Source organism: Bubalus kerabau, chromosome 1 (assembly GCF_029407905.1).
Source record: "Bubalus kerabau isolate K-KA32 ecotype Philippines breed swamp buffalo chromosome 1, PCC_UOA_SB_1v2, whole genome shotgun sequence".
In the NCBI taxonomy this organism is placed as follows: Eukaryota; Metazoa; Chordata; class Mammalia; order Artiodactyla; family Bovidae; genus Bubalus; species Bubalus kerabau.
The window spans coordinates 180,157,376-180,171,752 of record NC_073624.1 but is presented as its reverse complement, the minus strand read 5'-3'; the positions used below and the strand labels follow the sequence as shown (position 1 = coordinate 180,171,752).

The following is a 14,377-nucleotide window of genomic DNA, read 5'->3' as shown; positions in this document are numbered from 1 at the left end:
TCTCTCAATTGCAGGGGCTCATACATTCTGTCTATAGCAGTAGGCTTCCCAAATGTTTTGTCTCTGCATAACAGAGGCCATGCATTTCCTCACCTGGCATATCTCAGTCATCACCAGTTGCCCACTTGCCAAGGAAATTCCACCTAGTTTAGATTCTACTACCAAATTCTGTATTAGTTACAATATCATTTTGGGTACTTCCTTGATGGTCCAGTGGCTAAGACCATCCCCTACTCCCAATGCAGTGGGCCTGGGTTTGATCCCTGGTCAGGAAACTAGATTCCACATGCCACAGTTAAGAGATCCCACATGCTGCAACAAAGATTGACGATTCCACGTGCCAAAACTAAGGCTGAGTACAGTCAAATAAATATATTTTTAAAAACAAACAAAAAAATATTTTGGCTACTAGAATAGAAACCCAATGTTACAGTGGCTCAAATAAGAAATAGGTCTATTAAGCATTCACTTATTAAGCTAGGTATAAATGGTCCAGGGCTGGAATAGTTGGTAACATTGTGGTAGCCACACAGGCTCTTTCTGTTTTCTGTTCTACTACCTCTAAAGTGGGACAAGATGATCCCTCATCACATCCAGCCAAGGGCACAGGGAAAGGTCAGGAGGAGGCTCCACCCCTCCCCTTCAAGGGCATTGCCCAGAGGGTGCACTCATTGCCAGTTGCTCACGTGTCGTTGGTCAGAATAAAGTCACATTGCCGTAGCTTCAAGGAGGCTGGGAAATGTAGTCTTTTTCTTGGATGGCTGTGCACCTAGCTTAAAAAATGGGATTGTTCTATTAGTACAAAGACAGGGTCTTCCCTGATGGTCCAGTGGCTAAGAACCCACCTGCCAATGCAGGGGACACAGGCTCAATCCCTGGCCTGGGAATATTCCACACGCCCGAGCACCACAGCTACTGAAGCCCAAGTGCCTAGAGCCCATGCTCTGCAACAAGAGAAGCCAGCTCAGAGAGGCATCTGTGCACTGCAACGAAGAGTAGTCCCCGCTCAGGGCAACCAGAGAAAGCCTGAGTGCAGCAACAAAGACCCAGTGCAGGGACTTTCCTGGCGGTCCAGTGGCTAAGAAACCACGCTTCCAGTGCAGGGGGGTTGGGTTTGATTCCTGGTCAGGGAAAGATCCCACATGCTGCAGCTGAAGATCTCACAATCAAGATGTAGTGCAGCCAAATACAAAACAAAACCAAAAAAAGGAAAGTGGAGGGGGGATGGGGAATGACTGAACAATGAGCATGGATGGAGTTTCCATTGAGAGTGATGACAAAGTTCTGGAACTAGACAATAGTGATGGTTGAATACACCATTGTGAATATACTTCACGTACTAAACTTTTTCTATGGGTATTTTATCACAATGAAAAAGAATTCCTTACCAAAAAAAATAAGGAAAAAGGAAATGTAGGAAACAGTCTATGCCTGAAGCTGAAACCTGAATGAAGAGAGAGCAAGCCCTGCAAATGCCAGCAAAAACATGTGCAAAGGCCCTGAGGCTCGCACTCACTGGGTGTGTTTGAGAAGCATCAAGGGGGCTGGAGTGAAGTCAGGGAGGATGGTGGCAAGAGATGAGAGCAGGGAGGTGACAGGGGCTCATTGGTCATGGGGAGGAGCCCATACTTTTTTCTAAGAGTGATGAGAAGCCAATGGAGGGTTTGCGCAAAAGAATGACCAGGTCCAATTTAGGGTTTAAAGCAACAACTCACACTGAAAAACCTTAGGGTGCTCTTGGCCCCAAGTGGGCTCAGGTTTCTTGGGTAGAGATCAGGGCATTCTCTTGGCTCTCTGATCTGTTCTCTCTTCCCTCTGCAAGCTTTCTGCTTCTCCATCCTCTATAAGAATCAGTGGGTAGGAGCTTGGGCTTGAATCTCAGCTCCAGCACTCAGTAGCTCTGTAATCCTGTGTTATGGACTGAATATGCTTCCTCCACCATTCATATGTTAAAGCAGTGTTCCCCAACCCCTGGGCCATGGACCAGTACTTCCCCTGGTGAGCTGACGTCCTCTGATAGGTGGGAGAGACAGATAAGAGACAAGGCAAACAACGAGTAAACATCTCTGGCTGTATCTCAAGGTGGTGAGTGTGATACAGAAAAACAAAGCTGTGATAGGGGTTGGTAATGGTTGTAAATCAGTGGTAGGGGAGTTGTGTGTAACAGGGAAGACTGCCCTGGGGAGGGGACAGGTGAGGGGACACTTGGAAGAGGTGAGGGAGAAGGCAGGCAGATATCTGGGAGAGGCTGATCCAGGCAGAGGGAACAGCCTGTGCAAAGGCCCTGTGGCAGAAATGTGCCTGATGAGTTTGGAGAACAGTGGAGTGGGCCCTGTGACGGGAGGGAGGGAGAGAGGGGAGGAGGTGGAGGGAAATGAGGGCAGGGAGGCGACGGGGGCAGAGTGTGCAGGATCTCATGGCCTTGGTAAGGATCTGGGGTTTCACTCTGAGTGAGGAGCTTGATAGACAGAATAATGGCCCTCAAAAGATGTCCTAATCGCTGGGCCCTGTGAATGTGTTACCTTGTCTGGCAAAAGGAACTTTGTAATTAAGGATCTTCAGACAAAGTTATCCTCATTATAGGGCAGGCCCAATCTAACCACACAAGTCCTTAAGTATGGCAGAAGGAAGCAGACAGATGGCCAATAAACATACGAAAAGATGCGCAACATCACTAATTATTAGATAAATGCACATCAAAACTACAATGAGGTATCACCTCACACCGGTCAGATAGCCACCATCAAAAATTCTACAAACAGGAAATGCCAGAGAGGGTGTGGAGAAAAGAGAACCCTCTCACATTGTTGGTGGGAATGTAAATTGGTAAAACTCCTCTGGAGAACAGTATTATGCTAAGTCGCTTCAGCTGTGTCTGACTCTTTGCGACCCCATGAACTGTAGCCCACCAGGCTCCTCTGTCCATGGGGATTCTCCAAGCAAGAATACTGGAGTGGGTTGCCATGCCCTCCTCCAGAGGATCTTTCTGACCCAGGGATCAAACTCGCACCTCATGTCTCTTGCAGTGGCAAGCATGTTCTTTACCACTAGTACCACCTGGGAAGCCTGGAGAGCAGTATGGAGCTTCCTTGAAAAACTAAAAATAGAGCTCCCATACAACCCAGAAATAACACTTCTAGGCATATATCCAGAGAAAACCATAATTCAAAAGGCGGCATGCACCCTGATGTTCATTGCAGCGCTATTTACAATAGCCGGGACATGGAAGCAACCTAGATGTCCATCAACAGAGGAATGGATAAAGAAGATGAGGTACGTATATACAATGGAATATTACTCAGCCATACAAAGGAATGAAATAGTGCCATTTGCAGAGACACAACAGACCTAGAGATTGTTGTCATCACAATCACATTGTAATGTGATTTGTGATTGTAATGTATGTTGTTAAACAATCACACTGACTTACAGTGTGAAGTAAGTCAGAAAAAGAAAAACAAATATCGAATAATATCGCTTGTGTCTGGGGTCTAGAAAAATGGTAGAGATGAACTTACTTGCATGGCAGAAATAGAGACACAGATGTAGAGAACAAACTTATGGTTACCAAGGGGGTGGGGAAGGGGAGACTGGGTGAACTGGGAGACTGGGACTTGCATACATATACTTCTATGTATGAAATAGATGACTAACGAGAACCTACATATAGCACAGGGAGCTCAATGCTGTGTGGTCACCTCAGTGGGAAGGCAATACAAACGGGGGTATGTATGTATACACATAGCCAATTCCCTTTGCTGTACAGCAGAAACTAACACAACATTTTAAAGCAACTGCTGCTGCTGCTAAGTCGCTTCAGTTGTGTCCGACTCTGTGCGACCCCATAGACGGCAGCCCACCAGGCTCCCCCGTCCATGGGATTCTCCAGGCAAGAACACTGGACTGGGTTGCCATTTCCTTCTCCAATGCATGAAAGTGAAAAGTGAAAGTGAAGTCGCTCAGTTGTGTCTGACCCTCAGCGATCCTATGGACTGCAGCCCACCAGGCTCCTCTGTCCGTGGGATTTTCCAGGCAAGAGTACTGGAGTTGGGTGCCATCACCTTCTCCGTGTAAAGCAACTACACTCCAGTAAAAATTAATTTTTAAGAAAAAGGAGGCAGAAGGGGGGATCAGAGAGATGCCATATGAAAAAGACTCCCCTTTGCTGTTTTTGAAGTTGGATGGAGGGGCCATCAGCCAGTGAGTACCAGGCTACCGCTTCAGCTGACAACCAGCAAGCAAACAGAGACCTCTGTCCTACAATCCCAAGGAACTGAATTCTGCCAATACCTGAAAGGGCAGTTAATAGGATCCTTCCCTAGAACCTTGCAGTCACCCACACCTGAATCTTAACCCACCAAGACCTGAACCAAACTTCTAACCTGCAGAACATGAGATGATACATGTGCGTGTTGTTTAAGCTGCTACATTTATGGGAATTAGAATGGCTGCAACAGGAAACTCAAACCAGGTGGGAACCAGGTAGGTTCTGAGCAAGAGACAGAGGCGACCCGGCTCAGGTGTTCACCGGCGCCCCCTGGGGGCTGCGGGAGAAGTAGACGTCAGAGCGAGGGCAGGAGCCTGGGACCAGGGCAGAGACGCTGCACTGTCCAGGTGAGGGAAGCTGGGCTGGACCAGATTGGGGCCATGGAGGTGGGGAGATGTGAAGTCCAAGATTTGGATGTGAGTGGACAGAGAGAGAGGGGCTTTCCTGGTGGCTCAGATGGTAAAGAATCTGCCTGTAATGCAGGAGACCTGGGTTCGATCCCTGGGTCAGGATGATCCCCTGCAGCAAGGAATCAAGTCAGCGCTGACTGGAGGCTTCTGACCTGAGCGTCTGGAACCCCCAGCTCCCTCCCGCTCCCAGCTCCACCAGCACCCGACTCCCCTTCTTGTCCCCCCAGCCTTGATTTAGCCTTTTCAAGTGGAGGCCATATTCTGCCTTCTCCTCTGAGCCTTTGATCCTGCCTCAAGGCCTCTCACTCATCGCATCTGCTCTCTTCAAGACCGGAAGACCGGAAGTCAGATGAAGGTGGGAGAGGGACGGGGTTGGGGGGGCGTGGGGGGGGCGGGCTGGGAGACTCCAGCCCCAAAAAGGATCGGGGACCTGCTTCCTCCCTCTCTTGTGAGCCCAGCCAAACCAGTTCCCAGCTCGCTCCTGGTGTGCACGCTTCTCTCTCTCTCTCTGGAATTTTCGTTCTCTTTCCCGTAACTGAATTATCCCATCGCTGCCTCTCTGAGGGGCCCGGGTCGCAGCGTGAGATATTAAACCATCAATCACCCGCCCACGCTAACTCCCTCGCGCTTGGGGACCCTCTGCCGAGCTTGGCCCATCTGTGAGCCCCAGGACCCAGAGGCAGCTCCAAAGCAAGACTGGAGGCCTGGGGACCCCATCAAGGTCCGGCCTTAGAAGAAACGCACAGACCTCACCCATCTGGATCTGCAGACAGGAGTCCTGGGTTCGAATCCAGAGCTCTTGTCAGCTTGGGTGAGACAATTCATCTCTCAGTTTCAAGTCCATTTCCGCACTTCAAAAACGGAGGTAACATTTTTGACGTCACTGAAGTTCCCTGTGAAGGTTAAGTGAGTAAATACAGAGGCAGATAAGACAGTAAGTCTTACCTATGATTTGCTGCTGTGACTTCTGTTCTGGTCCTGGCATAGACGTGGGTCATCCACTGGTGGTAGAAATGCAAGGCTTTTGGCTTTCCAGGAGATTTGATGGCGGTCATGCCTGTGCCATCTCCCTGCTGGTGCCTCATCCAAGTCAGAATTGAAAATTTTTTGAACTTCCCTGGTGGTCGCATGGTTGGGAATCTGCCTGCCAGTGCAGGAGGCATGGGTTCGACCCCTGGTCTGGGAAGATTCCACATGCCTCGGGGCAACTAAGTCTGTGCACCACAAGAACTGAAGTCCATGCACCTGGAGCCTGTGCTCCATAACAAGAGAAGCTACTGCAATGAGAAGCCGCGCACTGCAACTGGGGAGTATCCCCCTGCTCACCGCAACTAGATAAAGCCTTGTGCACAGCAATGAAGACCCAGAGCAGCCAAAAAATAAATTACTTAATTAATTTTAAAAATTGGGAAAAAAAAATAAAGTCCTAATGGAACCTCAATTATGATTAAATAACCCACATTTGTTGTTTGTTGTTTAGTTGCTAAGTCGGGTCCGACTCTTTTGAGACCCCATGGATGGTAGCCTGCCAGGCTCTTCTGTCCATGGGATTTTCCAGGTAAAAATACTGGAGTGGGTTGCCATTTTCTTCTCCAGGGGATCTTCCTGACCCAGGGTCTCCTGCATTGGCAGATGGATTTCACTGAGCCACCAAGGAAGCCCAACTCACATTTCGAGGCTCTCATTTCAGGTAACAATGTTCAGTGCTTTGCACGGGCTGTTCCCTCTGCCTGGAATGCTCTTCCCTCACATAGTCATGTGACTGACTCTTCTTAGCCCGCTTTGGGTGCTCAAATGCCACCTCCTCAGTGAGTTCAGCCAGTTAAAGCTGCAGGCAGTACCCCTGCCTGCTTATACCCCTGCAGCTTTTATTGGGTTGGCCTAAAAGGTCATTTGCATTTTTCCATGAGATGTTATGGAATATTTCTCTCTACAGCAATATTTTTCTTTACAGCACACACCACCACTACAGGTACTGTAGGCTGTGTTTGTTGGGTCTGTCTGTCTGCCCCACTGGAGGATCAGCCCCAGGGCACAGGTTCATTCATTCACCACCCAGCATAGCACCTGGCATGAAATAATTCAGTAAATATCTGTGGAGTGAATGAATGAATGAATTCCACTTAGCTATTCCCAGAGGGCCCCCAAGGCTGCTTGGGCCTGTCAGCAATCCTGGGCTTTCTAGGGGTGAGGGGTGGGTGTGATCAGCCATATGTCCTCCATCTTTGCATGGATATTTCTTTTTTGTTGGCTGGGGGCAGGTGGTGAAATTCACCTAACGTAAAATCAACCATTTTATTATTTTCCTAAGCTTTATCATCCTTACAACTGTTTTAAAAACAAAATTAAAAAAAAATATTCATTTGGCTGCACTGGGTCTTAGTTACAGCATGTGGGATCTTAGTTCTCTGACCAGGGATCGAACCTGGGCCCCTGCATTGGGAGTGCAGAGTCTTAACCATTGGACTATACAACTACACAACTCAGTGACATTTAGTACCTTCACAATGTTGTGAAACCATTACCTCTACCTAGTTCCAGAATTTTTCATCACCGCTAAAGGAAACTTGTATCCATGAAAGCAGTCACTCCCCAATCTTCCCCTCCCCCATCCCCAGTCCCAGGCAACCAGCAGTCTGCTTTCTGTCTCCATGGATTTACTTATTCTGGACATTGCATACAGATGGAATCATATAACATTCAATCTTCTATGCCTGGCTCTTTTCCCTCAGCATGATGTTTTCAAGTTTTACCCACATTGTAGCATGTGTCGGTACATCATTGCTTTTTTATGGCTGAATAATATTCTACTGTCTGGATGGACCACATGAACTTATCAGTTCATCTGTTAATGGATGTTTGGGTTATTTCCACCTTTATTGTGTGGATCTTAAAAAGGCACCCCTTTCTCTGGGGGACATAAGGGGAATAGATGGTATCAGCCCTTGCTCAGACTTCTGTCAGACACTCTTTAAAAAAAAAAGGATTTATCTATTTGGCTGTGCTGGATCTTAGTTGTGGTACATGGGATAGTTGGTCTTCTTTGCAGCATCCAGGATCTTTAACTGCAGCATGTGGGATCTAGTTTTCTGACCAGGGATTGAACCCTGGGCCCCTGCATTGGGAGCATGGAGTCTTAGCCATTGGACCACCAGGGAAGTCCCTATCAGGCACTCTTGTGCAGTGCACAAACTACACAGCTGTTCATGGCAACCCTGTCTGTGTGGTGCCTCATCTGAACGGTGGGGGAGGTAAGGGGCACTGTGAAGACCAAGAAATCAGGAGCTGTACCCCCTTGCCTAGGCTTTCAGATGACCAATCCCCAATCTCTGTGCCCAGCTAGCCCTGGGGAAAATCTGTCAGGGAACTGGGCCACTCTGGGTGGTGCCCCAAACTCTCCTTTCCTGTTGCCTTCAGCTATACCTTCCTTGCCCCTCCAGACTCTGGGGCCCCTCATTGTCCCCAGCCTCATTCCCTCTCCCCTCTGCTTGCATCTCCGCCTAGCCTGGAGTCCCACACCCGCCTACTCCTTCCAACCCTCTCTTGTCTCTCCAGCACAGTGGCTATTTTTATTTTTCCTTCTTATTAAATTTCCAACTTCTGCAAACACCAAGGCCCCTGCCTCGCTGCCCCCCTCCGCCTTTCCCTCGGAGCTGATTTGATTCACTTGCGTTTTATTAACAGATTAAAAAAAAAAAAAAAAAAAACCCACAGCTGCCACCACACTGTTTTCTTGGAGGTTTAGGGAAACTAGAAGGGAGAAGTAGGCTGCAGGTTCCCTCTGGGGGTTTAAAAATTCTCCCTCCTCCCTACATCCGAGGATGTCTGGACCTTTCCATCGTAACCTGAAGGGGGAGAGGGGGGTGCTGGGGAGAGAGGTTGGGGCCCCTTGCGGGATTTGGGGGAATTTGATGGATATCAGGCTTCTGCAGTCCCCTAGTCAGTACCCTATCCCAAGGCGGAATTGCAAATTAAAAAAGAAAGAAATCTGTATGGAGGTCCCGCCCTTGCCCCGCTCCCGCTCCCTGGTAGAGGTGTGTATTATAGAAGGCTTAGGATGGGGAGGTTGCGGCTGCCCTGGTGAGCCTCGGAAGTGAGAGCTTAGATTCAAAAACCTCCACGCCAGAGCCAAAGCAGCCCCGGGCCCTCTGTCCCTTGGGTGGCTGGTGGCGGAGGCCACAGAAGGTTCCAGGCTTCTGGACACCACGTACCCTGGTCCGGCTCTCTCTCAGCGCGTTTTCCTCCTCAGGAAATGCTGATCCTTATTCCCCACCAATCCCCTGCCTCCCAGAGCTGAGAGCAAATTGCTTCTTCATGCCCCCGGGGTGTTTTCCCCCCAAATTCTTTGTGTCAGTCTCCATGGCAACCAAGAACCCAGCTGCACTTTATTTCCTTGGGATACTGGATGGGGTGGGGGCGTGGGGAATGGGAAACAGACGACGTTCCTCTTAGCTGGGACCTTTCTGCCCTACTCCTTCCTCCCTTTGGTCCCCCGCCCCTCCCCGAAGGGCTTGAGCCAGCCTTGTTTCATGGAGGCCAGGCAGCCTATCTGGATGGGTTGCTGGGTTGTGGTTCCCCCGGTGTCCCTCGTGGTCCCTCATCAGTTTGAGGAAGGTCCTTTACTTGGCCAGAGGGCTAAAGTTAAATAGTGCCCCGGGTTCCCAGTGGAATTTCTTTTCCCTTCTTTTTTTTTTTCTCTTTACCTCCTCAATCCCCTAATCAGGTGGGTTGGTACGGTTGTGCAGGTTGTGCACTGCACAAGAGGACATTGTGTGAGCTCAAGCCATGCTACGAGTGCCCATTTCTCTTTTGCTCGGGAGCACCCTATGAACTAACCTCTGCCCTGTCCTAGGTGACACCGACTCTAGAGTTCACTATTAAGACAGCCAACTATGTCAATAAAAAATTCCGGGCTTCCCTGACAGTCCAGTGGCTAAGATTCCATGCTCCCAATGCAGGGGGCCAGGGTTCAATCCCTGGTCAGGGAACTAGATCCCACATGCTGCAACTAAGACGTGGCACAGCCAAATAAATAAATAAATAATTTAAAAAATCCGTTTCTGGTCACACCCCCAAAACTGAGGAGGAGGAGAAGACTTGACAGCATTGGGGTTTTGAACGACACAAGCTACAGATCCTTCAGGATCTTAGCGAGCAAACACGTGCAGGAGTAACTTCTAAAAGGGGCAAGGTTGGCGTCAAGGACTGTAGACTGACAGGCTGAAGAAGGAAGGACAGGGAGTGAATATTAAAAGCCCCCAGAGACATAACAGAGCTGGCGTGGATTGACAGCTAAATGCACCCAGTTCTACACTCTCAACATCATTGCTCTCTGCCTCCTCATTGGGTAGCTCCTCCCATGGGGAGGAGGAGTCTATCTCCACCCTGGAATCTGAGCTGGTCTTGTGACCCGCTTTGACCAATCAAATGCCACAGAAGTACGAGGGCGGTCCTGAATCTGGGTCTCAAGTGATGCTGCATGTTTCTACTAGCTGCTTAGAAACCAACCAAACAAAAATGTTGCCTCTGCCGCATGAGCAAAGCTGGAGTTAGCTTGCTGGTGGAGGAGGGACATGGGGGAGAAACCTGTTACACCAGCTGAGCCATTCTAGACCAGCCAAACCCCAAACATGTGGAGAGCCCAACATGGGTAAACAGAATGTTCCTCCCTGGCTCACAGCTGACCAAAGACTCACGAAGGAGCCCAGCCAAGACCAGAGAAATGGTCCTGCTCACCCGTGGGCTGTGGAACCATAATTACTGTTGATTGTCTAAGCCACCGAATTTGGGGGTTGTTTGTTACACAGCACAGCGGCCAATAGGGAACTGACAGGTTCATTGGGCACAACTTGTCCCTCCTCGGGAAAGCGCTGGACTCACATCCTGGGGTACTCTTGTTTTGGTTGCCATTATCTGCATATCCGCTAGGAATCCTTCCCGCTTCTTTCATTACTTGACATCTCTCTGATTGCATCCCCTCCCTCTCTCACTTCCATTCAGACACATCAACCTTCTCATACTTGCCAAACTTGTTTCCACCCCAGGGGCCTTTGCACCTGCTGCTTCCCTGCCTGGAACCCTCTTTCTTCAGAGTTTCACATGGATCCCTCCTCTGTCCACTCCACTGAGAGGCCCTTCCTCACTCAGAAAAGTATGCTGTCTTCTGATCCTCCCCCAGTTCTTTCCTTTAAAAAAAAAAAAAATCATTTGGCTGCCCTGGGTCTTAATTGCAGCACATGAGATCTTCCATCTTTGTTGCAGCATGCAGGATCTTAATTTGTAGCAGGCAGGATCTTTTAGTTGTGACATACAGGGTTAAGTTCCTTGACCAGGGATCAAACCCAGAACCCCTGCATTGGGAGCATCTTAGCCACTGAACCACCAGGGAAATTCCACCCTTTCCTTTAATTTTTGTTTTGACACCACTTAACGCTGCGTGTATGTGCTATCGCTTCAGTTGCATCCGACTCTTTGTGACCCCATGAACTATAGCCCTCCAGGTTCCTTTGTCCATAGGATTCTCCAGGAAGGAATACTGGAGTAAGTTGCCATGCCCTCCTGCAGGGGATCTTCCCAACTGAGGGATCAAAGCCATGTCTCTTATGTCTCCTGCATTGGCAGGTGGGTTCTTTACCACTAGCGCCACCTGAGAAGTCCAGAACTTAACACTACCTGAAATTATTTCCTTCCCCTCCCTGTCTCACTTCACCATGCACTTTCTGGTCAATTCCTAAACAAAATACTTGCCCTCAAATCCTTGTCTCAAAGTTATCCTAACCAATCCAAGACAGCTAAAGAAGATTCTAGGTTTGGGTCAAGGACACCCAGTAGTCCTAGGTACCATCTGTTGATCCTACTGGAAGCCAGTTCACCTCCAGTAATATCATACTTAGGGATGCTAAGGTCAACCCCGGACTTCCCATGGGGCAAAAGAGCCCACCAGGAATATGTTCTTCATCTGCCTTTCCCCTAATGATGTCACCATCCATGGATGATCATGTCCCAGACCCATGATTTCATTTTCAGTTGCAAAACTGCTATTTCCAGTCTATTGGTGCATTTCCCCATTGATGCATCTGTCTTCTTCATTAGGCTGGAAACCTCACATTGCCAGAGACGGACCACCAGATACCAAGGAAACATTGGCTGAAAGAATTTGAATTCGGAAGATGGAGCCCATTGGGGGAAAAAAAAATCAAATAGATATTCATTGTTTAAGGCAAAGAAATGTGGTGCCACTCCTGCTTCTGGGATCCAAGGCTACCCAACTCTAGCCTCCTCTGAACTCCAGGCTTGGCCCAAAGTCCCAGGACACAGCCTGACCCTTGGTGCGCCTCCATCACCAGTACCATCCATAGGCTCGGGAACTGAAGGGGGATTTTGGGAGAAAAAATATCGTCTGTCTATAGGTATCAACATTGAGTGTGTTCATGCTCAGTTGCTTGGTCGTGTCCAACTCTTTGTGACCCTGTGGACTGTAGCCCACCAGGCTCCTCTGTCCATGACATTTTTCCAGGCAAGAATACTGGAGTGAGTTGCTATTTCCTACTCCAGGGGATCTTCCCAACCCCGGGATTGAAACCTAGTCTCCCATGTCTCCAGCATTGGCAGATGGATTCTTTAGCACTGTGCCACCTGGGAAGCCCAGGTATCAACATTGCTTTCCTTTAAACATTTAAAAAACATTTTTAAACCTCCCCACAATTCAAATGTTTCTCTTATTATCTTTTGCCGAAGGAAAAAATTAATAACACAGCACAATATAAAATACTAAATTAAAGGCATTTTGGAACCAGCAATTATTTCATAAGCTTCTCTTTTATTGCTGTGCTAATGTGCCTAATTGCTGTCTTAATGAGGACATTAATTTCTTGCTAATGTGATGTTATTATAGAAATTGCAGTCAATCTCTTAAAAGGGGGAAAGTGCTGGAAAGCTGTCCCATGAGGCAGGGGTTCTGGTCACCCCGAGGCTGAGGGGCAAATGACAGGGGAAGACATGGTGTTGGAACCTAGGCTGGGGGCAGGGGTGCCCAGGAGCCAAGGAAGGAGGGAGGCAGGGGAGTCTGGGAGTGGGCAGTCTGGGGAGGCTCTGGTCACCGAACCAGCTGTTGCCATGCCTGGGGACCTGGGAGATGAGACTGAATAGGGGAAATGTTAGAATGATAGTAAAACCTAAAATATCAGTGGCAGGCACTGTTGGAGCATTTTATATCTTAATCCTTGCAACAACCTGTGAAACAGAAAACATCATCTCCATTTCCAAAACAAGCACAGAGAGGCTGAGCAACTTACTCAAGGTCACACAGCTAGCAAATGATGGAGATGGGATTTGAATCCAGTTCCTCCGGCTTAAGCACTGAGTTACCCTGGTCAATGCCCTGCCACTGTCAATGATATTAATAATCTCAAATATTTATTGAGAGTTTATTGTCCACCAGCACTGCACCAGGCCCCCACCCACATCAGATCAAGGTGGGTTCCTTTTAGAAGAGCAGGTCAAAGCACCTTTGCACATTGATACAACAGGAAGGACAAGGCTGGAGGCTAGGGCCGCACCCCTACAGAAACAGGACATCCACCGTAAGGGGAGAGACTGCAGGGACCAGGGAAGAGAAATTTCTTTGTTCTGAGTTGTACCGTCTGGTTACTGTGGTGGGTCAGTGAGTCCAGGTTAGAATTCTAGCTTTCTCACCTCCTGTATGACCTCAAGTATATAGCTGACCTTCTCTGGGCCTCAATTTCTTGTCTATTGGCCAGGGATTACCATGGCATTTACCTTGGAGGGCTGTTTTGAGGATTAAGCAAGTTCAAATATGGCATTAGTCAGAATAAGTACACCCCAGTGGCTGTAACAAGTAATCACCAAATCCCAGCCACTTACACTCCAGGCTTATTTCTCACTCACGTGGCAGGTGACTCTGTCCACTTGCAAACCTTGCCTTCCTGTGGACTGTGGTACCACCTCCTTCTTACACCTCAGAACCTTCCATGTGGGGACTTCCCTGGTGGTCCAGTAGATAGGATCCTGTACTTCTAATGCAGGGGGTGTGGGTTTGATCCCTGGTCAGGGAACCAAGATCCCATATGCTTTGAAGTGTGATAAAAACAACAACAACCTTCCATGTGACCTTTTCTGTACAGCCTGGAGGTAACAAAGGAAAAGAGAACATGCGGAGAGAGGAAGGGGTGGGAAATTTTGGAAGCCTGAATGCAAAGCATTTAAAGGCCATGTCCACCCACACTGGACAGAAATAGATTGGGATAAAGAGCAGGAGTAGGTGTGAGGTTAAAGTAGCCCAGGTGGGCACCCCAGTGTCCCCCAAAGTTCAGCCACTCACCTCCACTTTCTGCACACCACCTTGTCAAGCACCCAATGGGCACAACCTGATGGATTCACCTGGTAAAAACACAAGAAGTCATTTTAAAATTCTGTTCTTATTGTTTACATGAATAGTGAAAGGAGGAGAAGTCCCCTGATAGCCCGTCCCACACTCCAGAATAAAAGAAGTAAGAATGAAACAGAAGGCTGATTCATTGAGATTCAAGCCTTTGCTGGCGTGGTCTGTGGGAATATGTGCAAAGTCACCCACATGCCATGGTGGAGACACGCTGCTTTTTATGTGTCAGTGTGGTTGGGCCATGGTGCCCAGATATTTTATCAAACGTTATTGGGGATGCTTCTGTGAGGGTGCATCTTG

General features: G+C 48.6%; 1 long non-coding RNA gene across 3 annotated transcripts; it reads left to right on the top strand.

The window, feature by feature from the left end:
- Positions 1-4,397: 4,397 nt before the first annotated feature.
- Positions 4,398-12,476, top strand: LOC129624728 (uncharacterized). Of its 3 annotated transcripts, none has more exons than XR_008701124.1 (4): positions 4,398-4,482; positions 4,751-5,032; positions 6,274-6,367; positions 11,770-12,476. It is a non-coding gene; the product is annotated as an uncharacterized LOC129624728 (long non-coding RNA). The 3 variants fall into 3 exon arrangements; XR_008701125.1 differs by lacking the exon at positions 4,398-4,482 and adding an exon at positions 4,530-4,614 and having other exon boundaries at positions 4,905-5,032; XR_008701122.1 differs by lacking the exon at positions 4,398-4,482 and adding an exon at positions 4,555-4,614.
- Positions 12,477-14,377: the final 1,901 nt, after the last annotated feature.